General features: G+C 41.0%; 1 protein-coding gene across 2 annotated transcripts in view; it reads left to right on the top strand.

The window, feature by feature from the left end:
* LOC139581122 (teneurin-3-like) overlaps positions 1-25,934 on the top strand; it is a 204,451-nt gene that overhangs the window by 9,250 nt on the left and 169,267 nt on the right. The gene's annotated exons all lie outside the window — the stretch shown is intronic.

Below are 25,934 nucleotides of genomic sequence, written 5' to 3'. Positions count from 1 at the left end.
CCGTGGCCCTGTGTAATCCTGGGCCCTTTTTCTCGCTGCTTCCGCTTTCCTCGCTGCTTCCACCTGCTCCCAGGGCAGGCGATCCTTTCCCCGCCAGGATCTCCTCCCACGTCCAGGATCCTTTCCCATTCAGGATGTCCTCCCATGTCCAGTCCTCCTTACCACGCTGCTTGGTCCGTTTGTGGTGGGTAGTTCTCTCACGAACGTTGTCAGGGTGGAAATGACCGGACCAAGGTGCAGCGTGGTGAGCGTACATTTCTTTTTATTTATGAATGTCGCCAACAAAAACAAGAAACAACAAAATGAACGTGAAGCTGACTAGGGCTATACAGGCCACTAACACAGACAACTACCCACAACTAAGGTGGCAAAACAGGCTGCATTAGTATGATTCCCAATTGGAGACAACGATAGACAGCTGTCCCTGATTGAGAACCATACCCGGCCAAAACATAGAAACAGAAAACCTAGAAATAAAGAAACTAGAATGCCCACCCTAGTCACCCTAGACAGTTGTTTAATCTAACTGCTTAACTATTTATCTGTACATGGAATTGTATATATATATTTTTTACTCATTTCTTTCTAATCTTTACAGGAAAATGCTTGATCTGATGTGTAGAGACATTTCACTGCAGCTAATGTAGAAGGAAAAGCTGTGTACATTTGCAAATACTGTGCCAAATCATATGTGAAGAATGCAACAAAGATGCAGAATCATCTGGTCAAGTGCAAAAGTTCAATGGAGGAATGTAGTCAGAGAAATGCTGATGAATGTCTTGCTCGAGCTGTGTATGCAACTGGTTCACCTCTGATGCTCACAGGCAATGTGTATTGGAAGAGATTTCTGAATGTTCCCAGCATACACCCCTCCAACCAGACATGCGTTTATCTAGTAATTTGCTGGATGCAGAGTTCAACAGAGTTCAAGTGAAGGTCAAGCAAATCATAGAGAAAGCAGATTGTATTGTAATCATCTAGGATGGGTGGTTGAATGTTCGTGGGCAAGGAATAATTAACTACATAATCTCCACCCCTCAACCAGTATTCTACAAGAGCACAGACACAAGGGACAACAGACACACCGGTCTCTACATTGCAGATGAGCTGAAGGCAGTCATCAATGACCTTGGATCACAGAAGGTATTTGCACTGGTGACAGACAATGCTGCGAACATGAAGGCTGCTTGGTCTGAAGTGGAGAAGTCCTACCCTCACATCACACCCATTGGCTGTGCTGCTCGTGCATTGAATCTGATCCTCAAGGACATCATGGCACTGAAAACAATGGATACACTCTGCAAGAGAGCCAAGGAAATGTTTAGGTATGTGAAGGGTCATCAAATTATAGCAGCAATCTACCTCACCAAGCAAAGTGAGAAGAATAAGAGCACCACATTGAAGTTGCCCAGCACCCATTGAGGTGGTATTGTCATCATGTTTGACAGTCTCCTGGAGAGGAAGGAGTCTCTCTAAGAAATGGCCATATCACAGTCTGCTGATATGGACAGCCCCATCAAGAGGATCCTCCTTGATTATGTATTTTGGGAGAGAGTGGTAAGTAGCCTGAAACTCCTGAAACCTATAGCAGTAGCCATTTGCACGGATTGAGGGAGACAATGCCATCCTGTCTGATGTTCAGACTCTGCTTGCAAATGTAAGCGAAGAAATCCGTACTGTCCTGCCCACTTCACTGCTGCTCCAAGCAGAGGAAACTGCAGTTCTTAAATACATCAAAAAGCATGAAGACTTCTGCCTGAAGCACATACACGCCGCAGCGTACATGTTGTACCCCAAGTATGCTGGCAAGAGCATCCTGTCTGGTGCAGAGATCAACAAGGCCTATGGTGTCATCACTACCGTGTCTCGCCACCTTGGCCTGGATGAGGGCAAGGTTCTTGGCAGTCTGGCGAAATACACTTCCAAGCAAGGACTTTGGGATGGAGATGCAATATGTCAGTCGTGCCAACATATCTCATCAGCCACCTGGTGGAAAAGACTTTGTAGATCTGACGCTGTTTCCCCTGTTGCCTCCATCATCCTCCAAATCCCACTAACATCAGCCGCCTCAGAGAGCAAGACGATGGGAGCAACTGGTCCTTGTTTGGGAACACACACCAAAGCACGCAACAGGCTAACCAATACAAGGCTTGAAAAATTGGTAGCCATCGGGGAAAATTGGAGGCTTTTTGAGCCTGACAATGAGCCATCCTCAACAAGGTTGGAAAGTGACAGTGAAGATGAGGCCTCAGTCTGAGGTGGACATTGATGAGGTCCAGGGAGAAGACATGGAAGCCTGAGAGGAAGACAACCAAAGCTTTCGTTTCTAGACTATCATTTTACAGATGTATGTTGAAAATGTTTTTGGGAGATGCGAGGGATCATTGGGGATCATTCAATATTCCCTTTCTTTTGTTGTTCAGTGAAATCATCCCATGTGAAGAGTCAACTCATTTAATTTAAGTTAAATTTGTGACTAAATCGTTTTAAAAATTTCTATTGGAAGGATTTAATCATTTGAAATGATGTCTACTTAAAATAAGGTAAATGTTTATGTTTCTGTCTCCATATGATATGATAAATATATCCAATGCAAAAAACATCTACATTTAAATGGTATTAATATTAATTTGCATATCTTCCCGTTAATTCCCACGGAAAGTTTCCACCTCTGAATATTCCCCAAAATGTGCAACCCTAATTAGGGACTCCATGTACTTCCTCTCTGTTCCAGAAGTTAATTCAGACACTGGCCCAATTATGGACAAAAATTCTATAATTGATGCATTTAATCTTCATTTTATTTCAGCGGGCTACCTTTTTGAAAGAGCGTCTAGCGCTACTATCTCTAAGAGTGGGCTAAATGCTGATTCAGGAGTTTTGCAGATTGATTTGCAAAATGGTAGTCACGTTTTTTTCATGCATTTTGGCAAGTCACAGAAAAAGAAGTCCTTGATGCCTTACTTGCTATAGATATCAATAAGTCCACAGGGGCTGACCAATTGGAGCTGGGTATGCTCAAGTATGCTGCCCCCCTCATTACTGGCTTAGTAACCCATATCTTAAATCATTATCAGAAAATATTCCTAAAGTATGAAAAACAGCTTATGTGCTGCCACTCCATAAAGGCGAGTATAGTAGTAATCTTGATAATTATTGCCCCATTTTCAGGATTCCATGTCTAGCTAAGATTCTACGATCTTTGTGAATAAGTAACTTCACTCTTTTTTTTATCAAGAGCATGGTTTTTTGAATATGAATCAGTCTGGGTTTAGGCCAGGGCACATTACTATCACAGCAACGACATTAATAGATAGACGCTAAAATGAATTGTGCTACCTTGTTTGTGGACGTGTCAGAAGCGTCTGATACTGTTGATCTTGTTATTTTATTGGCCTGGGTTCTGACGCCTGCTCATGGTTTCATGATTATCTTAGTGACAGAACTCAGACCATCATGATTGATTGGGGATAAGTCCGAACTTCTTGAAGTACATAAAGGTGTTGCCCGGGGGTCGCTACTAGGACCTGTTTTCGCTATTTATATCAATCTATTGGTCATTCTGTTAAAAATGTTCAATTTAATCTACAGTTGAAGTCGGAAGTTTACATACACCTCCTTGCTCAAACACACTTTTTCAGTTCTGCCCACAGATTTTTTATTGGATTGAGGTCAGGGCTTTGTGATGGCCACTCCAATACCTTGACTTTGTTGTCCTTAAGCCATTTTGCCACAACTTTGGAAGTATGCTTGGGGTCATTGCCCATTTGGAAGACCCATTTGCGACCAAGCTTTAACCTCCTGACTGATGTCTTTGATGTTGCTTCAATATATCCACATATTTTTCCTTGTCATGATGCCATCTATTTTGTGAAGTGCACCAGTCCCTCCTGCAGCAAAGCACCCCCACAACATGATGCTGCCACCCCCGTGCTTCGTTGGGATGGTGTTCTTCGGCTTGCAAGCCTCCCCCTTTTTCCTCCAAAAATAACGATGGTCATTATGGCCAAACAGTTCTATTTTTGTTTCATCAGACCAGAGGACATTTCTCCAAAAAGTACGATCTTTGTCCCCATGTGCAGTTGCAAACCGTAGTCTGGCTTTTTATGGCGGTTTTGGAGCAGTGGCTTCTTCCTTGCTGAGCAGCCTTTCAGGTTATGTCGATATAGGACTCGTTTTATTGTGGATATAGATACTTTTGTGCCTGTTTCCTAGAGCATCTTCACAAGGTCCTTTGCTGTTGATCTGGGATTGATTTGCACTTTTCGCACCAAAGTATGTTCATCTCTAGGAGGCGTCTCCTTCCTGAGTGGTATGACGGCTGCGTGGTCCCATGGTGTTTATACTTGCGTACTATTGATTGTACAGATGAATGTGGTACCTTCAGGCGTTTGGAAATTGCTCCCAAGGATGAACCAGACTTGTGGAGGTCAACATTTTTTTCTGAGGTCTTGGCTGATTTCTTTTGATTTTCCCATGATGTCAAGCAAAGAGGCACTGAGTTTGAAGGTAGGCCTTGAAATACATCCACAGGTACACCTCCAATTGACTCAAATGATGTCAATTAGCCTATCAGAAGCTTCTAAAGCCATGACATCATTTTCTGGAATTTTCCAAGCTGTATAAAAGCACAATCAACTTAGTGTATGTAAACTTCTGACCCACTGGAATTGTGATACAGTGAATTACAAGTGAAATAATCTGTCTAAACAATTGTTGGAAAAATGACTTATGATGCACAAAGTAGATGTCCTAACTGACTTGCTAAAACTATAGTTTGTTAACAAGAAATTTGTGGAGTGGTTGAAAAACGAGTTTTTATGACTCCAATCTAAGTGTATGTAATCTTCTGACTTCAACTGTATATGCGGATGATACTTTTATGTATGCAATTGCCCCGCCTGCTGGTTTTGAAAAACAGGGAAAATTAAATACATGCTGTTTTCAAGTTCTCGTAAAATTGTCTCAGATTACATCTTCACTCATTGGATTGTTCTATAATCGAACAAGTCCCTGCATACAAATACATTGGTATTTGGATTGACAATATTTTAATGTTTTTTTACTCATCACTGCATTCTTTGCCAAAAGGCTGGACCTCTTTATAGTCATGTTGATCACATCATTACGCTCTTTTTGTTTACAAAGCCCTGCTCCATAAGCTTCCCACTTACCTAACATAACTTGTATTTGTAAGTCTTAACAGTAATCAAACCCGTTCACAGGGTTGGTTAACTTTGGAGACTCCTATGGTAAATCTGCCTTTATTCCAAACATAGGGTGTAAGGAAATTAATGGATGTTTTGAAGTCCCTAGGGAAATTCAGACAGCTGACAGAGGATTTTTCTAATGAAGAATGTGTTTGTGTTAATTGACTGTTTTGTATTTTAATGTGTATATTGTCGATGTTTATGCTCAACCATACTTGCCTGTTGTATGTGCTTGTTTTTGTATTGTGCAGGGCTCATTTCAATATGACTTCCCTGTTGAAATAAAGCTTAATAATAATAATAATAATAATAATGATATGTATTCTGACAAGCAGTCCATGCACAGGAATTCTTGCAATTGTGACAATAGCTGTTTTTTAATGTTCTTTGTTAAAAAGAGGGGGATCCTAGCTTTCCATTCCTACTATTTATCAACTCTTAAATATGAGAAATCTGCACCATTTTAAACCCTGATTTTTTTTTGCAGCGGCATGGCTAATGATACCGCTCTGCAATTAGCTGTTAGTTGTATGGTAACTTGGGGTAAAATGCCACCCTACCTCTATTTTTGGTGGGGGGAATGATTTAAAAAGCTGTGATGGGACAGACGTTGTTGAGCAAGAGTAGTGGCAACCAGGGAAAGTGGCGGGGTGAGGTGGGGGGTAATGGTGACATTAACATTTATCCGGCTCGGACCCCCGCACCTCCCACTGCTACAACTTTTTCCATAGGAAACAGGACTTGAGGCACGCAGGCGACACATGTTCAAACTCAGTCTGTATATTTTTAGACAAATGCTAGCGATTGTTTCATAATGAAAGAGAAGTCATTGTTCTCCAATAGAAAAACTAAGCCTTGTGCATTGCAGCTTTGGTTTGTTTCTGCCTCTCCTGCTTGGGCCGAAAGCCACCTGCGATTAGCCAGAGGGGGGAATCCTGCTGACCAGGCACCGGTAGCCATACCACACTCGCTGGCGCCTCTCTGGAATCAACAGATTTACATTCATATCCCTCACTTGCAATCTATGGTTGCGTTAATCTACCCAAATTCTCATCTCGTCGAGATGAAATTTCCTTGAGTGTTGCCTTTTGTAACTTGAACCCTTCTTGTCACAGACCTCCTATCCACAAATGACGGCCTTCAATCACACTGTATCATGCAGTATGCTCCGAAAAAGACAGTTTGAACACAGTGAGAACATGGAAAAACACTGTGGTTTGTGTGATATGTTGTTTAATGCCAAAAGATTTCCATTTAAAATGTGTGCAGAAAATAACCCTCTAGATGTTGAACTATAAAGCTTGAACATCTGTGAAAAAATCTCTTTGATCATCTTGAAGTTGCTGCTTTTGAACCCTATGTTTCTATGGTCTGGACTTTACCGTTTTTGCTTCCTCGGAAAAGGAGCTGTCAAGTGCTTCAGGTTAGGCTCTTTTGTGTCCCTCAGACAGCCCAGCCCAGACAACCTACTTCGGAGTCGCCCAGTGGGACGTTGGGCGTCAGCTTTGCTTATCGATGGAGCCACTTGACGGCCTCAATAATTCAGTTAATTTGACCTGGGTGATGCTGAAAGCCCCTGCTCCGGGCAGGCTGATGAAGAGCGATGATAGACCAGGGCCAGGCGCTAGTTTCGCGGGGGGAACCTACTCGGGGGGGGGGGGGGGGGACCTACTTCGGAGTCGGTGTAATGAGATACAGGTCAATGGTCATTGACATCCAGCTCGCCATCACTTGTACTCAGGAGTTGTTCATAAACATTGCCACAGGGGTAGAATCTGGGCTCTTTCAACCCCAGAAGATAAACAATACAGCTAGCGCAACGGCAGTGGAATTTGGTCTGGATGTTTCTTTAAAATAAGGGCTGCAGTCTTTTTGTATTCTGATAGTGTGCTATCATGACCTACATATTTTCCCCCAAAATGCTGACAGCTGAAGAATAGTACCCCCCCCCCAGTTTATTTTTCTATCGTTTGATTATTGTAGCTCTGCACTCCTTTTAAGTGGTAATATACTTGTTACATTATTTGCTGCATTAAGTGCATGAACTGCGTACTCTATGTTGTCCCTAATTTTTTTTATTAGTGTCGATTCACAGATGGCTCCAGATTTTTTTATTGTGCAGCGGCAGGCTTCATTTGCACAAATCAAATCCTATCACAATTTGCTTTCCCTGAGTTGTTTAGACTTTTTTTAACATGGTTTTTAACACGGAGTCATAGGCTCTTTCAGTAATCACAATGCCAGCTCACATTGTAGGATTTATATTATGTCTCAGGAGTAACGGAGATGTTTATCCTGGCTTGTAAACAGAAAATATTAATTTCATCTACATTCAGATATAGCAATTTTGAGTAGCATCCAGCATTTAAATGTGTGATTTTAACCAATAACATGGTTTGAATGCAGAGCATTTGGTTAGAATTTTTCTTTAATCGCTACTTATTATGTCTATGTTGATGCTTTAACACATGCATGACCCACCACCTTGATTCGGTCCTATGTAGCAAAATGTGTTTTTAAATTATAATTTTTTTTACATTGGATAAAAGTAAAGACTCACAGCTAGAAAATGGTATGTCATACACTGCAGTTAACGAACAATAGGAAAGTAATTCTGCTTTAAAAGTTGATAAAACTTGTAACCCCACTTTTGAGAAAATGGCCCATGCATGTTTTGGTACACCTACTGGAGAGCTCTTCTTTGTCTACACCCAATCAGTATTGTTTACACCCTCCACCCTCTTCAGCCTTAGCCCCACCCATCTCTTTACGGATTTACGTGTGAGGCTATGCGCTAAACAGAGTAAGGCAGTGTAGTAAACAACCAACGATTAAGACTAAAAGTGGTGAAAGTAGTAACAAAAAGTAGTAGTAAAAGTACACTTTATTTAGTTCTTGACCTATATCCTAATCTGACTTTGGTGCAGGTCATGTTGCTCTTCACATTACCGTTTCAGGTAAACACAATCTATATCAAATAAAATCAACATTTATTTGTCACATGCACAGGATACAGAAGGTGTAAACGGTACAGCAAAATGGTTACTTGCATAGAGTCTTTTGTTTAGAACCATAATCCCAAACTATACTACATAGCACCATGCATGAATCTGCAGTTACATTAGCCAAAGCTAACCAACTAGGTTCAATGTTAGCTAGCTAGCTAACAGTACACTTTAACTTGCAATGAAAATGACTTTCTGACAAAATTAGAAATGTATAATATCTGAAAATGTAGCTAGACTCTTACCCGTATACCTGGATGAACGCTTCTCCCTCTCTTTCATGGATGCCATGGTTGCCCTTAGTTTGAGGATGTAATCCAGAGACAGGTGTTTTATACAACTGCCGTCTGTGTTCTCTTTTCGACTCCCACCTCATTTGCAGCCAAACTCTACTTCCTCCAGACATTCCACTGATTTCAAAACTCTGTCAACTTCTTCCATGACAACAACACTGTTGATTGCCGTTTCTTTCCTATCGGTGTCATCAGAAGACTCCACAATGTCTGGTTCAATGAAAATGTTTTTACGTAAATCATGTATTTCCTCATCGTCTGATTCATTTTCACAGTTAAAGAGTCAGAATGGCAAAGTCGTCCCCCAGAAAGTAGTCCATCAATAGCGCCTGTTAAATTCAGTTGTAAGCAGTAGCAACACTTTTGCAGTTCTTCATGATATCCTTCAAAAAAGCAGCAGTATAAAGGATTATCTATACAAACTGAGCAGCTCATGTTATAGACAGAAGCATTCTCCATGGCAGACCAATCAGAACTCAGCACTCGGTATGTCTAGCCAATCCATTATCTCAGCCAATCATGGCAATGGGGAAGGTTCCTTGCTTTTTCTGTGGCTAAACCAACTAAGCTCGTAATTTAACAATTTTATTCATATTTACAGATGGCATACATGTTTTTAATTAAGGCACATGAAAGTTCACACGTTCCAGAAGACATTTCTATCAAAAAAATGCATTTGGATAAAAATAGACAATTTACGTTCAAATGGATCACATATGCCATTGCCAACAAACGAGCACTTTAGGAACAATCCAAGTAGAATTTTCATCCGAGACTGAAGGATATATGCAATTTCATGTTTTATAAATATTTGAGATGGAATAGCCAGTGTTTTTGACAGACATGCCAAGCAGTAATTGATGTGACACTTTATTTTCACTTCCTCGCCAGTTTAATTTGAGGCTTCAGTCCCATTTTTCTTTCAGTTATTAGAAAATGTGTTTGACAAATGTTATGTTCATCATGCCATATTTTGATATAGCACTGAATCAGTCATTCAGTTTTCAGTCAACAATAATTTCAGTAATTGAGTCAGTTTACGTCAGTGCCTGTGATTGTCCTGCAATATCATTACAACTCCGCTACTGCCAAGATTACATTTATTTCACTAAGGACATACTGATCATTGTTCCATTTGACTTTAAATTGCCAAATTCTGTTATATTTTCAGACGATGCAGTCAAACAATGCAGGTAATCAGGCCTAATGAATTGAAATGGGAATGTTCACAACCTTGGCCAAGCAGCCATTCCCATACAGTTCTCCATGAAGTTAATTTAGATACTATTCACCAGCTTCAGGACCTCATAATGTATACGATAAAACTACTAATCTCTGTATTGATATGCACTTTGGAGAAAACTAATGGAACATTGAATTAAGGCAGTGGCTACATGCAATACCGTTCATAAGTTTGGGGTCACTTAGAAATGTCCTTGTTTTTGAAAGAAAAGCAAAAAAAATGTGTCCATTGAAATAACATCAAATTGATCAGAAATACAGTGTAGACATTGCTAATGTTGTAAATGCCTATTGTAGCTGGAAACGGCTGATTTTGAATGGAATGTCTACATAGGCGTACAGAGGCCCATTATCAGCAACCATCACTCCTGTGTTCCAATGGCACGTTGTGTTAGCTAATCCAAATTTATCATTTTAAAAGACTAATTGATAATTAGAAAACCCTTTTGCAATTATGTTAGCACACCTGAAAACTGTTATCCTGATTAAAGAAGCAATAAAACTGGCCTTCTTTAGACTAGTTGAGTATCTGGAGCATCAGCATTTGTGGGTTTGATTATAGGCTCAAAATGGCCAGAAACAAAGACCTTTCTTGTGAAACTCGTCAGTCTATTCTTGTTCTGAGAAATGAAGACTATTCCATGAGATAAATTGCCAAGAAACTGAAGACCTCGTACAATGCTGTGTACTACTCCCTTCACAGAACAGCGCAAACTGGCTCTAACCAGAATAGAAAGATGAGTGGGAGGCCCCGGTGCATAACTGAGCAAGAGGACAAGTACATTAGAGTGTCTAGTTTGAGAAACAGACGCCTCACAAGTCCTCAAGTGGCAGCTTCATTAAATAGTACCCGCAAAACACCAGTCTCAACGTCAGCAGTGAAGAGGCGACCCCGGGATGCTGGCCTTCTAGGCAGAGTTCCACTGTCCAGTGTCTGTGTTCTTTTGCCCTTCTTAATCTTTTATTTTTATTGGCCAGTCTGAGATAGGGCGTTTTCTTTGCAATTCTTAGTTAGTCCGGGTAACTATTTAACTATCTGCATTTACCATTTTTTGCACTAACTCTTTTGACTCACTTTATTCCTAGTTGTCCATATCTACCTCAATTACCTCATACCCCTGCACATCGACTCGGTACTGGTAACCCGTGTATATATTTGTTCTGTATTTTTTTTTTCTCTCTCTGCTTTGTTTGGAAGGGCCCATAAGTAATAATTTCACTGGTAGTCCACACTTATTGTTTACGAAGCTTGTGACAAATAAAACTGGATGTGATTCACCTCGGTGTCAAGCCCACCTCAAGTGAATCACTGTATATTTCAGGGAAATAAATATCCACTATTAGCTGTGGTTATGATGAGGTTTATATCAATGTTGTAAGAAGTTTACATACTTGAGCATTGGAGCCTCTGCTCTCTCTCAGCTCTCAAAGTTGAACATCTTGCATCAGCAGGTTCCCTATTGTAAAGCTTTAGACAGAATGAACAGCAGTCTCATTCTGATGGCATCCAGACCAGAACACATGGCAAAACCGGGCAATCTGCTTTCAACAGACAAACACTTCTGTCTCCAAAAATCACTGGTGTCTGGAGGGAACAGGCAGAAGCTGATGGAAATATGCCCTTGTTTCTCCTTGATCCATTCTAGAGAGTCAGAGAGAAGGAAGAGAAAAGAGAAGGAGAGATTAGAGACTCGACAAGATGAATTATGCAAAGCTGTCAGAGCCGGCTATTGTTGGAGGTGCTGGCTGTGTTAAAGTGAGCCGGCCCGATCCCCACCACCCTCCATCACCACTTTCACGACTTCCTTGGCGAAGTACCGTCTGGTCCCTGCAATAACTAATAGGGAAATGGCAAGGCCACAGAGGGGAAAAGATAGGGAGGGCAGAGGGCTTGGCCCTGCGGTGGCAGGTTGAACATCTGGGAAAGGGGGAAACAACAACAAACGGCGAGCATACATTTTTATTGCCTTTATTTACAGAGTGTAGGGTCTGGGGGTCTGAGTTAATATTTAGAGCAGGCCCTCTGAATTGTAATTACTTGAACAAAAATGGCTCTGTGAAGATTTGCCATTTTCAGCAGGGAAGTCTCCAGTGACTACTGTAGTCTTTGGAAAATGCACCTTGTTCTTACATCAGGAATGTGGGTCACTTCAGTTGAAACCACTTTATTTGGCTGTATTGGCCACAGTGGTAGCTTCTCCTTTGGTCCTGAATCATGAGTGTGAAGATCTGTGTCCAAACAAGAGAATCGAGCTTAGATCATCAAAGCTTCCCAACTGGCCTTATTCTCGAAAATGTGTTTCCAAATTGACTGAAGTACATGGCTTAACACTATATTATACAACACGTGCATTCGGAAAGTATTCAGACCGCTTGACTTTTTCCACATTTTGTTACGTTACAGCCTTATTGTAAAATGGATTAAATAAAAAAATGTCCTCATCAATCTACACACAATACCCCATAATGACAAAGCGAAAGCAGATTTTTAGAAATAAATAAACAAATACCTTATTTAAATAAGTATTTAGACCATTTGCTACGAGACTCGAAATTGAGCTCAGGTGCATCCTGTTTTCATTGATCATCATTGATGTTTTTACAACTTGATTGGAGTCCACCTGTGGTAAATTCAATTGATTGGACATGATTTGGAAAGGCACACACCTGTCTTTATAAGGTCCCACAGTTGACAGTGCATGTCAGAGCAAAAACCAATCCATGAGGTCGAAGGAATTGTCTGTAGAGCTCCGAGACATGATTGTGTCGAGGCAAAGATCTGGGGAATGGTACAAACAAGTTTCTGCAGCGTTGAAGTTCCCATAGAACACAATGGCCTCCATCATTCTTAGATGGAAGAAGTTTGGAACCATCAAGACTCTTCCAAGAGCTGGCCGCCCGGCCAAACTGAGCAATCGGGGGAGAAGGTCCCTGGTCAAGGAGGTGACCAAGAACCCGATGGTCACTCTGACAGAGCTCTAAAGTTCCTCTGTGAAGATGGGAGAACCTTCCAGAAGGACGACCCTCTGCAGCACTCCACCAATCTCTGGTCTGATGAAATCAAGACTGAACTCTTTGGCCTGAATGCCAAGCATCACGTCGAGGAAACCTGGCACCATCTCTACGGTGAAGCATGGTGGTAGCAGCATCATGCTGTGGGGATGTTTTTCAGCGGCATGGAGACTAGTCAGGATCGGGGGAAAGATGAACGGAGCAAAGTACAGAGAGATCCTTGATGAAAACCTGCTCCAGAGCACTCAGGACCTCAGACTGGGGCGAAGGTACATCTTCCAACAGGATTACGATCCTAAGCACACAGCCAAGACAATGCGGGAGTGGCTTCAGGACAAGTCTCTGAGTGGCTCAGCCAGAGCCCGGACTTGAACCCGATCAAACATCTCTGGAGAGACCTGAAAATAGCAGTGCAGCGATGCTCCCCATCCAACCAGACAGAGCTTGAGAAGATCTGCAGAGAAGAATGGGAGAAACTCCCCAAATACAGGTGTGCCAAGCTTGTAGCGTCATACCCAAGTAGACTCAAGGCTGTAATTGCTGCCAAAGGTGCTTCATCAAAGTACTGAGTAAAGGATCTGAATACTTATGTAAATGTGATATTTTCCATTTATTTATTTTATCTGTTTTTGCTTTTGTCATTATGGGGTATTGTGTGTCGATTGATTAGGGGAAAAAACTATTTAATACATTTTAGAATGAGGCTGTAACTTAATGTGGAAAAAGTCAATAGGTCTGAATACTTTCCCGAATGCACTGTATGGTGTATGGTTAATGTTTAAAAGAAAATTGGGACTGTATATAACAGAAGAAGAGGTTTTCAGGGTACAATAGGTAACTGGCTGGGGAGTCATAGGCCTGTGTAGTGCTTTGCTACGCTACATAGATCACTGCCCTCCCTCACTGCCTTGCCAAAGGATCCCACTGTGCCACTAAATTACTGCAAGGTCGGCTCTTCCTTCTTGAGGTCAATCACTCATATTATCAAAGGTGACACATACAGAACAAATGACCTGTACAAATTGTACATTTTCCATCCTTGCCATGAAGTGTCTTGTATCCTGACAGTATGTAGTACAGTTCTTAATCTGAATGGGGTGACTCCAGTGGTGTAAAGTACTTAAGTAAAAATACTTTAAAGTACTACTTAAGTAGTTTTGTTTGGGTAACTGTACTTTACATTACTATTTATATTTTTGACAACTTTTACTTTCTTTACATTCCTAAAGAAAATTGTTATTTTTACTCCATACATTTTCCCTGACACCCGAAAGTACTCATTACATTTTGAATGCTTAGCAGGACAGAAAATAGTCCAATTCACACACTTTTCAAGAGGTCATCCCTACTGCCTCTGATCTGGCGGGCTCACTAAACACACATACTTTGTTTTTAAATGATGTCTGAGTGTTGGAGTGTGACCTTGGCTATCTGTAAATAAAAAATTTGTGCTGTCTGTTTTTTTTAAAATTATTTGTACTTTTACTTTTGATACTTAAGTATATTTTAGCAATTACATTTATTTTTGATACTTAAGGTATATTTAAAAACACATACTTTTAGACTTTTACTCAAGTAGTATTTTACTGGGTGACTTTCACTTTTACTTGAGTCATTTTCTATTAAGCTATCTTTACTTTTACTCAAGTATGAGAATGTAGTACTTTTTCCACCACTGGGTGACTCGAGGAACATTTCTGGTGTATTGCAGTAAGGCACACAGAAATGATTTAGGCCTACTTTGCGGTTCCTATATCCAAGCAACAAAGTTGCCTAATCAAACTACACCAGAAGTCCCTTTGTAGGCTTTAGCACCATGACAGCTTCTATGAGTATCTCTCTAGGGTCCCTCAAAGCATCCTCATGTACAGGAACCACCTTCAGCGCATAGAGGACATTTTGATTAACCCTGAAAATGATGGTGTCAGTACCTTTTGCTATGCGTTCACCTGGTTTTGTGAGAATCTGGCCCGCCACACATATCCCATAACACATCCAGGGGGGCTTATAGCTGATTAGGACACTAATCATTTCTCCCTGTAGTCGGGGTTAGGATGTCGGCGGCTCAGCCGACAAGTTCCTAAGCATTAACAGTTATCAGCCCCTTTATCTTTACAGGTCTATAAAACATAAAAGAATGGAAATCGGGGAGGTTTGTGGGTGGATCCATTCTCACCCACTGCACATTAATCTGTCAAATGTGTATGGGTTCATGTTGGGAGTAGGATGGAGGGTTTACGTCTCTACACTTGTCTCTACACTTTGAACTGGTTTGAAAATGTCTTTCAGATTTCATCTCTGCATTGAAAGGAAAAACAACCTGCCAGGTAGTGGAAGTACTTCTCAGCATATTCTCAATAAAAACCTTGAGGCCTAGAACCTGCTTTCCAAGTTCACCGACCTGGCGGAAACCCAGGCAAATCGCATTTGTCTTGATTGCCTCCTACAGCCAAGGTGCAGATGAGTCAGGCAGCGTTGATCTATTCCAATCCACTGGACAGATAATAAGCCCAACTCCGCAGCACATGGGAGACTGGACACTGGCCAGGAGGACGGAAAGGAGGCAGTTAGGACAGCCTCCATCTATCCTGGAAGATCCGATCCAGCAATATAACAGCTTTGCCCCGCTGGAGGTGTACCTACAGTTGAACTCAGAAGTTTACATACACTTAGGTTGGAGTCATTAAAACTTGTTTTTCAACCACTCCACAAATTTCTTGTTAACAAACTATACTTTTGGCAAGTCGGTTTAAGACATCTACTTTGTGCATGACACAAGTAATTTTTCCAACAATTGTTTACAGACAGATTATTTCACTTATAATTCACTGTATCACAATTCCAGTGGGTCGGAAGTTTACATACACTAAGTTGACTGTGCCTATAAACAGCTTGGAAAATTCCAGAAAATTTTATCATGGCTTTAGAAGCTTCTGATAGGCTAATTCACATAATTTGAGTAAATTGGAGGTGTACCTGTGGATGTATTTCAAGGCCTACCTTCAAACTCAGTGTTGTTTTGCTTGACATCATGGGAAAATCAAAAGAAATCAGCCAAGACCTCAGAAAAAAAATTGTAGACCTCCACAAGTCTGGTTCATCTTTGGGAGAAATGTCCAAATGCCTGAAGGTACCACGTTCATCTGTACAAAAACATAGTACACAAGTATAAACACCATGGGACCACGCAGCCGTCATATCGCTTAGGAAGGAGACGCGGTCTGTCTCCTAGAGATGAACGTACTTTGTTGCGAAAGTGCAAATCAATCCCAGAACAACAGCAAAGGACCTTGTGAAGATGCTGGAGGAAACAGGTACAAACGTATCTATATCCACAGTAAAATTAGTCCTATATCGACATAACCTGAAAGGCCACTCAGCAAGGAAGAAGCCACTGCTCCAAAACCGCCATAAAAAAGCCAGACTATGGTTTGCAACTGCACATGGGGACAAAGATCGTACTTTTTGGAGAAATGTCCTCTGATGAAACAAAAATAGAACTGTTTGGCCATAATGACCATCGTTATGTTTGGAGGAAAAAGGGGGAGTCTTGCAAGCCGAACAACACCATCCCAACCGTGAAGCACGGGGGTGACAGCATCATGTTGTGGAGGTGCTTTGCTGCAGGAGGGACTGGTGAACTTCACAAAATAGATAGCATCATGGGTTGGGAAAATTATGTGGATATATTGAAGCAACATTGCAAGACATCAGTCAGGGAGTTAAAGCTTGGTCGCAAATGGGTCTTCCAAATGGACAATGACCCCAAGCATACTTCCAAAGTTGTGGCAAAATGGCTTAAGGACAACAAAGTCAAGGTATTGGAGTGGCCATCACAAAGCCCTGACCTCAATCCAATATAAAATGTGTGGGCAGAACTGAAAAAGCGTGTGCGAGCAAGGAGGCCTACAAACCTGACTCAGTTACACCAGCTCTGTCAGGAGGAATGGGATAAACTTCACCCAACTTATTGTGGGAAGCTTGTGTAAGGCTACCAGAAACGTTTGACCGAAGTTAAACAATTTAAAGTCAATGCTACCAAATACTAATTGAGTGTAATGTAAACTTCTGAACAACTGGGAATGTGATGAAAGAAATAAAAGCTGAAATAAATCATTCTCTCCACTATTATTCGGACATTTCACATTCTTAAAATAAAGTGGTGATCCTAACTGACCTAAGACAGGGAATTTTTTATTGGATTAAATGTCAGGAATTGTGAAATGTATTTAGCTAATGTGTATGTAAACCTACTTCAACTGTACCTGCCTCGGGAGTCAGCTCTGAAACTGGGAGTGTACCAACAGCTGACAGCTGACCAGTGGCTCCCTACCCCAAGGCTACCACTGTTCAGCAGGGTGTCAGGCCCTCCTCCACCTTTCCCAGAGCTTCCGACGCCATTCGCTGCTGCTGGTGCGGAGAGTCAAGCTAGTCCCATCCCGTTCCCCCCCCCCTTCCTTCCCCATCAAATTCCATCACGACCACAGTCATTGTGGGCTGCTGGATTGGTGAGGTTTTGGCCTGCCTACGGTCTGTGGACCGACCAAGGTCCACTGTGACCATGGTGCCGTTTCCCACGGTTCTTGTCAACTACTCTAATATTGGCACCATCGTCACTTTGTGACTGTTTTTACTTGCTGTGGGAGCAATCAGCACTCTTTAAAAGAGACTATATTCACCCAATCCGCAGGTGTTCCAGGATTATTTCCAGCAACATTGCAAACTGTTTTAGAGACTGATGGTCTGGGTCTGGTAGTGCTCCAGTCATCCCTGTCATAATCAGCAACAGAGGACAGGGAAAATATTATGTCCCATAGTGCGGTTAATTTAATTAACCTAATTTATGTTCCTCTAACTCCCCTGAATGCCTTTGTCATTCCGGCAGTTATCCATGTCAAGATCGGTTTATTGAATGTAAGATCTCTATAAAATTGGTTGTTCCTATGCAATGGTTTTATTATTTCCAATGACATTGATATTTTCATGATTTCTGAAACCTGATTTGAGTTCTCTAAATGAAACTACACCTTCAGCCTTTTCTTATCTACAGAAATCAGCCTGTCTGTCCGTGGTGGTGGGGTAGCAGTCATTTATAGAGACAATACAGTGCCTTCAGAAAGAATTCATACCCCTTGACTTAATCCACATTTTGTTGTGTTACAGCCTAAATTAAAAATAAAAGTTTTTTCACACATCTATACACAACACCCCACTATACACAACACCCCACTTTGACAAAGTGAAAACATGTTTTTAGAAATTTTTGCTAATTTAGTGAACATTTTATACAGAAATATCTAATTTTATATAAGTATTCATTCCCCTGAGACAATACATGTTGGAATCACCTTTGGAAGCGATTACAGCTGTGAGTCTTTCTGGGTAAGTATCTAAGAGTTTTGCACACATGGATTGTACAATAAGGTGAATTTGTCTCCCAGTGTCTGTTGGAAATCAGACAACCAGGTTTTCCTCTAGGATTTTGCCTGTGCTTAGCTCTATTGTTTCTTTTAAAAAATCCCTAGTTCTTGCCGATTACAAGAATACCCATAACATGATGCAGCCACCACCATGCTTGAAAATATGAAGAGTGATGTACTCAGTTATGTGTTGTATTGGATTTGTCCCAAACATAGCGCTTTTGTATTCAGGACATAAAGTTAATTTCTTTGCCACATTTTTGGCAGGTTTACGTTAGCGCCTTATTGCAAACAGCATGCATGTTTTGGAATATATTTATTCTATACTGGCTTCCTTCGGTTAGTATTGTGGAGTAACTACAATGTTGTTGATCCATCCTCAGTTTTCTCCTATCACAGCCATTTAACTCTGCAACTGTTTTAAAGTCACCATTGGCCTCATGGTGAAATCCCTAAGCTATGTCCTTCCCCTCCGGCAACTGAGTTAGGAATGACGCCTGTATATTTGTAGTGACTGAGTGTATTGATACACCATCCAAAGTGTAATTAATAACTTCACCATGCGCAAAGGGATATTCAATGTCTGCTTTCTTTATTTTTACCCATCTACCAATAGGTACCCTTCTTTGAGAGACATTGGAAAACCTCCCTCTGTGGTTGAATCCATGTTTGAAATTCACTGCTCCACTAAGGGGACCTTACAGATAATTGTATGTGTGGGGTATAGAGATGAGGTAGTCATTCAAAAATCATGTTAAACACTATTATTGAACACACTGAGTCCATGCAACTTATTATGTGACTTGTTAAGCACATTTTTACTCCTGAACTTATTTAGGCTTGCCATAACAAAGTGGTTGAATACTTATTGACTCAATACATTTCAGCTTTTCATACTGAATTTGTAAACATTTCTAAAAACATGATTCCACTTTGGCATTATGGGGTATTGTGTGTAGGCCAGTAACACAAAATCTAAATGTAATCAATTTTAAATTCAGGGGTGTGAACTTTCTGAAGGCACTGTATACACACGTATGTGGACACCCCTTCAAATGAGTGTACTTGGCTATTTCAGCCACACTCGTTGCTGACAGGTGCATAAAATCGAGCACACAGCCTTTCAATCTCCATAGACAAACATATGCTGTAGAATGGCCTTACTGAAGAGCTCAGTGACTTTCAACGTGGCACCGCCATAGGATGCCACCTTTCTAATAAGTCAGTTCGTCAAATTTCTTCCCAGCTACAGCTGCCCCGGTCAATTGTAAGTGCTGTTATTGTGAAGTGGAAATGTCTAGGAGCAACAATGGCTCAGACGTGAAGTGGGGGTCCTAGATTGCAGCACTCACTACCGAGTTCCAAACTGTCTCTGGAAGCAACGTCAGCACAATAACTGTTCGTCGGGAGCTTCAGGCAATGTGTTTCCATGGCTGAGCAGCCGCACACAAGCCTAAGATCACAAATAGGCAATGCCAAGCGTCGGCCGGAGGGGTGTAAAGCTCGCCGCCATCGGACTTTTGAGCAGTGGAAACGCGTTCTTTGGAGTGATGAATCACGCTTCACCATCTGCAGTCCAACGGACGAATCTGGGTTTGGTGGAGGCCAGGAGAACACCACCGCCCCCAATGCATAGTGCCAACTGTAAAGTTTGGTGGAGAAGGAATAATTGTCTGGGGATGTTTTTCATGGTTTGTGCTAGGGCCCTTAACGCTACAGCATACGTTGACATTCTAGATGATTCCATGCTTCCAACTTTGTGGCAACAGTTTGGGGAAGGCCCTTTCCTGTTTCAGCATGACAATGCTCCCATGCACAAAGCGAGGTCCATACGGTGTTGAAGAACTTGACTGGCCTGCACAGAGCCTTGACCTCAACCCCATCGAACACCTTTGGTATGAATTGGAACGCTGACTGCGAACCAGGCCTAATCGCCCAACGTCAGTGCCCGAACTCACCAGTGCTCTTGTGGCTGAATGGAAGTAAGTCCCCACAACAATGTTCCTACATCTAGTGAAAAGCCTTCCCAGAAGAGTGGAGGCTGTTATAGCAGCAAAGGTGGGACCAACTCCATATTAATGCCCATGATTTTGAAATGAGATGTTCTGCGAGCAGGTGTCCACATACTTAATTTTACATAATTATGACATAACATTGAAGGTTGTGCAATGTAACAACAAAATTTATACTTAGGTCTGGCACCCGTTCGATAAAATACGAAACGGTTCCGTATTTCACTGAATGAATAAACATTTTGTTTTCGAAATGATAGTTTCCGGATTTGACCATATTAATGACCTAATGCTCGTATTTCTGTGTGTTTATTATATTATAATTAAGTCTATGATTTGATATTTGATAGAGCAGTCTGACTGAGCGGTGGTAGGCAGCAGCAGGCTCGTAAGCATTCATTCAAACAGCACTTTCCTGTGTTTGCCAGCAGCTCTTAGCAATGCTTGAAGCACAGCACTGTTTATGACCTCAAGCCTATCAACTCCCGAGATTAGGCTGGCAATACTAGTGCCTATAAGAACATCCAATAGTCCAAGGTATATGAAATACAAATGGTATAGAGAGAAATAGTCCTATAATTTCAATAATAACTACAACCTAAAACTTCTTAACTGGGAATATTGAAGACTCATGTTAAAAGGAACCACCAGCTCCCATATGTTTTCATGTTCTGAGCAAGGAACTTAAACGTTAGCTTTTTTACATGGCACATATTGCACTTTTACTTTCTTCTCCAACACTGTGTTTTTTGCATTATTTAAAACAAATTGAACATGTTTCATTATTTATTTGAGACTAAATTGATTTTATTTATATATTATATTAAGTTGAAATAAGTGTTCATTCAGTATTGTTTTTTTGGTCCTCCAATAATTGGTATCGGTGTTGAAAAATCATAAGCGGTCGACCTCTAATCTGTACTTTACTCTTTATATTTTTCACAACTTGTACTTTTACTTCACTACATTCCTAAAGAAAATGATGTACTTTTTACTCCAACATTTTCCCTGACACCCAAAAGTATTCGTTAAATTTTTAATGCTTAGCAGAACAGAAAATGGTCCAATTCGCACACTTTTCAAGAGGTCATCCCTACTGCCTTTGATCTGGCGGACTCACTAAACACAAATGCTTTGTTTTTAAATGATGTCTGAGTGTTGGAGTGTGACCCTGGCTATCTGTAAATAAAAAATAAATTTAAAAAAGGGTGTTGTCTGGTTTGCTTAATATATGGAAATTTAAATAATTTGTACTTTTACTTTTAATACTTAAGAATATTTTAGCAATTACATTTACTGTTGATACTTAACTACATTTAAAACAAAACACTTTTAGTCTTTTACTCAAGTAGTATTTTACTGGGTAACTTTCCCTTTTACTTGAGTCATTTTCTATTAAGGTATCTATACTTTTACTCAAGTATGAGAATGTAGTACTTTTCCTACCACTGCCACCCTCTTAAACCTAACAGTTTGTTCATTGCAGAATTCTCTCACCTGCTATATTTGGTTATTCTTGGAGAGCTAAACATGAATGTGTGTTGCCCAAGTAATGCACTGGCTGGGGAGTATTTTAACCTGTTAGAATCCTTTAACTTTGCTATATGCCACAGGGCCTTCACACAACAAAGATCATCCTCTTGATCTCATGATGATCTAAATATTGATAACTTGATGGGTGTGTCTCTGACCATCTCAGTATTGTTTCGAAAGTGCTTTCTTCGAAAAATGTGTATGTCCCCAGTCCCTCTAACATCATCCTTCACCACAACTGCTAATACATTTACCAATGCTTTTTCATCCTATACTAATGATCCTGTTCTGTGTCATCACTGATGATTTGCTGAACATTTTCAATGACATGTCAGGCTACTTTAGACTCTGTGGCGCCAGTTATAACCAAGAATAAACTGTCTGCCAGTATCGCCTTGTTAAATGACCACACTTGTGCTCAGAAAGGCAAATCGTAAATGGAAGGGCTGCAAACTTCAAGTATTCTATGAAGTAATGAAGGATCTGGTGAGAAATGATCTGTTAACAGTTTTTGTGATTCTGTATAGAATAATCTACTGTCTGCCGCTTCCCTTTACTCCTTTGAGAAAATATCCTTTGAGTCCCTCCTTGATGCTGTAGCTCACATGAAGACCTCCTGTTGCCTCTTAGACATGATCCCTACTGGACTACTGAAAGAGGTTATGCCTACTGTCGGCCCCAACATTCTGTCTATTGTAAATAGCTCCCTGATTTCTGTCTCCGTTCCAACCTATTTTAAAACTGCTCTGGTTCAACATCTCCTTAAAAAGCCCAATCTCGACCCTCCTCATAATTGTTTATCCAATATTGTAGAAAAAGTTGTTTTCACACAATCGGTGGCTTATTTGCATATGAATAATTATCTGAAAATTCCAGTCAGGCTTCCACTCACTTCACAGCAGAGAAACATATTTTTTGAAGGTCAGTAATGACCTTCTGTTGGCTGTCTATCTATGTGGCAGGCGTTTCTCAGTGAGCATTGAGTATCGTCCCCAGCCCCTATTCACTATGGTGTCCCTCAGGTGTCAATTCTGGGGCCCATCCTTTTTTCTCTGTACATGCTTCCCCTTGGTGACATCATCTGCAATCATAGCATTCAGCTTCACTGCTATGCGGATGACACAACGTTTTATTTACCAGTTAGACCCAGTGACCAAGCTAGCATAAAGTAGCTACCCTTTCACAAGTGTCTTCCTGACATCAAATGTCTGACAATTTTCTCCAGCTCAGTGATAAGCAATCAGAGGTTGTTTTATTTGGCCCCCTCCTTGATAGAACCCAGATTGTAAATAACCTTGGTCTTTGTCCATCAATGTATAGCCTACGGCCAGAAACGTTGGTGTCTTTGACCCTGACCTAAACCCTGAGCTGCATGTAAAGAAGATTGTTCAGTCCTGTTTTTATCATCTAAGAAGTATAGCTAAAGTCAAGTCTTTTTATCTCAGTCACTGATCTGGAGAATGTTATACATGCTTTTTTTCTCCTCACCCCTAGATTACTGTAAGTCATTGTATACGTGTTTCAGTCAGAAATCACTTCACAGTCTACAGTTCAAAATGCTGCAGCACAGCTTTTAACAGGCACCAGAAAATCTAACCATATCAAACCCCATTTTAGCTTCTTTACACTTGGCTACCAGTAACTTTTTTAGAATACATTTAAAAATTGTATGAATCACGTTTCAGGCTTGGTTCAGCCCCATCCTGTATCTCTGATCTTTAATCCCCCTACGAACCAGGATGCAGCCTGAGATCCTCTGGCAAGGCACTGTTGACCATTACAAAGTCTAAGTTGAAAACTAAATGTAACCGGGCATTTGCCATTAGGGCCACTAGACTTTGGAATGGTCTGCCAGAGGAGATCAGGCTTGCAGATTCAGTGCCTATTTTTAAATCCCATCTGAAGACGCACTTTTATAAAGATGCTTTTAATGTATGATTTCAATGTATGATTTTAACTAATTAATGTATAATGAATCTTTTTTTCATTCTCCTTCTTCCTGTCTTTGTTTCTTTTCTTAGTAATTTAATTTAATTATTTTATAATACATTTTAAGCAATTTGTTACATACAGTGGGGAGAACAAGTATTTGATACACTGCCGATTTTGCAGATTTTCCTACTTACAAAGCATGTAGAGGTCTGTAATTTTTATCATAGGTACACTTCAACTGTGAGAGACGGAATCTAAAACAAAAATCCCGAAAATCACATTGTATGATTTTTAAGTAATTAATTAGCATTTTATTGCATGACATAAGTATTTGATACATCAGAAAAGCAGAACTTAATATTTGGTACAGAATCCTTTGTTTGCAATTACAGAGATCATACGTTTCCTGTAGTTCTTGACCAGGTTTGCACACACTGCAGCAGGGATTTTGGCCCACTCCTCCATACAGACCTTCTCCAGATCCTTCAGGTTTCGGGGCTGTCGCTGGGCAATACGGACTTTCAGCTCCCTCCAAAGATTTTCTATTGGGTTCAGGTCTGGAGACTGGCTAGGCCACTCCAGGACCTTGAGATACTTCTTACGGAGCCACTCCTTAGTTGCCCTGGCTGTGTGTTTCGGGTCGTTGTCATGCTGGAAGACCCAGCCACGACCCATCATCAATGCTCTTACTGAGGGAAGGAGGTTGTTGGCTAAGATCTCGCAATACATGGCCCCATCCATCCTCCCCTCAATACAGTGCAGTCGTCCTGTCCCCTTTGCAGAAAAGCATCCCCAAAGAATGATGTTTCCACCTCCATGCTTCACGGTTGGGATGGTGTTCTTGGGGTTGTACTCATCCTTCTTCTTCCTCCAAACACGGCGAGTGGAGTTTAGACCAAAAAGCTCTATTTTTGAATCATCAGACCACATGACCTTCTCCCATTCCTCCTCTGGATCATCCAGATGGTCATTGGCAAACTTCAGACGGGCCTGGACATGCGCCTGCTTGAGCAGGGGGACCTTGTGTGCGCTGCAGGATTTTAATCCATGACGGTGTAGTGTGTTACTAATGGTTTTCTTTGAGACTGTGGTCCCAGCTCTCTTCAGGTCATTGACCAGGTCCTGCCGTGTAGTTCTGGGCTGATCCCTCACCTTCCTCATGATCATTGATGCCCCACGAGGTGAGATCTTGCATGGAGCCCCAGACCGAGGGTGATTGACCATCATCTTGAACTTCTTCTATTTTCTTCTATTTTCTAATAATTGCACCAACAGTTGTTGCCTTCTCACCAAGCTGATTGCCTATTGTCCTGTAGCCCATCCCAGCCTTTTGCAGGTCTACAATTTTATCCCTGATGTCCTTACACAGCTCTCTGGTCTTGGCCATTGTGGAGAGGTTGGAGTCTGTTTGATTGAGTGTGTGGACAGGTGTCTTTTATACAGGTAACGAGTTCAAACAGGTGCAGTTAATACAGGTAATGAGTGGAGAACAGGAGGGCTTCTTAAAGAAAAACTAACAGGTCTGTGAGAGCCGGAATTCTTACTGGTTGGTAGGTGATCAAATACTTATGTCATGCAATAAAATGCAAATGAATTACTTAAAAATCATACAATGTGATTTTCTGGATTTTTGTTTTAGATTCCGTCTCTCACAGTTGAAGTGTACCTATGATAAAAATTACAGACCTCTACATGCTTTGTAAGTAGGAAAACCTGCAAAATCGGCAGTGTATCAAATACTTGTTCTCCCCACTGTATATTGAAAGTGCTATACAAATGTGGTTGTCGTTATTGTTATTATCATTATTATTATTATTATTATTATTATTATTATTATATTCATGACCCTTGGATCCATCCTCTACCTTTAGTGCTTCTGGAAGTCTCCCAGGAAAGGATCTCCAGGTAGTCTTCCATATCTTAACATGCACAAGGCGTCATTCAAATATTTTGATGATTGGTGTAAAGCAAAGTTTCAGTTGATCAGTTTCAGTAGAGGAAAGTTAGGGGTGTTCGGGCTTCCAGCTGAGCCAAGACAGAAATGAAAGTGTGGTATTTCGGGATGAGTGGAAAAGGTTGGTATTAAACACTTGAGCGCCACACCGGGGATTCTCACCACTCACTTTCCCCTTGGGGTTTTTGCGGATTAGTTTTATTCTTTCTTCCCACGTCTGTCCCCATTTTACCGAAATCCTCACCAGTGAAAATCCACCCTACACTTAACGGTAGCGGCTAATCAAAGTGTCTAAATGAACGTCTACCTCAGATATATATA

Source organism: Salvelinus alpinus, chromosome 7 (genome assembly GCF_045679555.1).
Source record: "Salvelinus alpinus chromosome 7, SLU_Salpinus.1, whole genome shotgun sequence".
Lineage (NCBI taxonomy): Eukaryota > Metazoa > Chordata > Actinopteri > Salmoniformes > Salmonidae > Salvelinus > Salvelinus alpinus.
The sequence above is the reverse complement of the archived record's forward strand: the minus strand, read 5'-3'. Positions and strand labels throughout refer to the sequence as shown.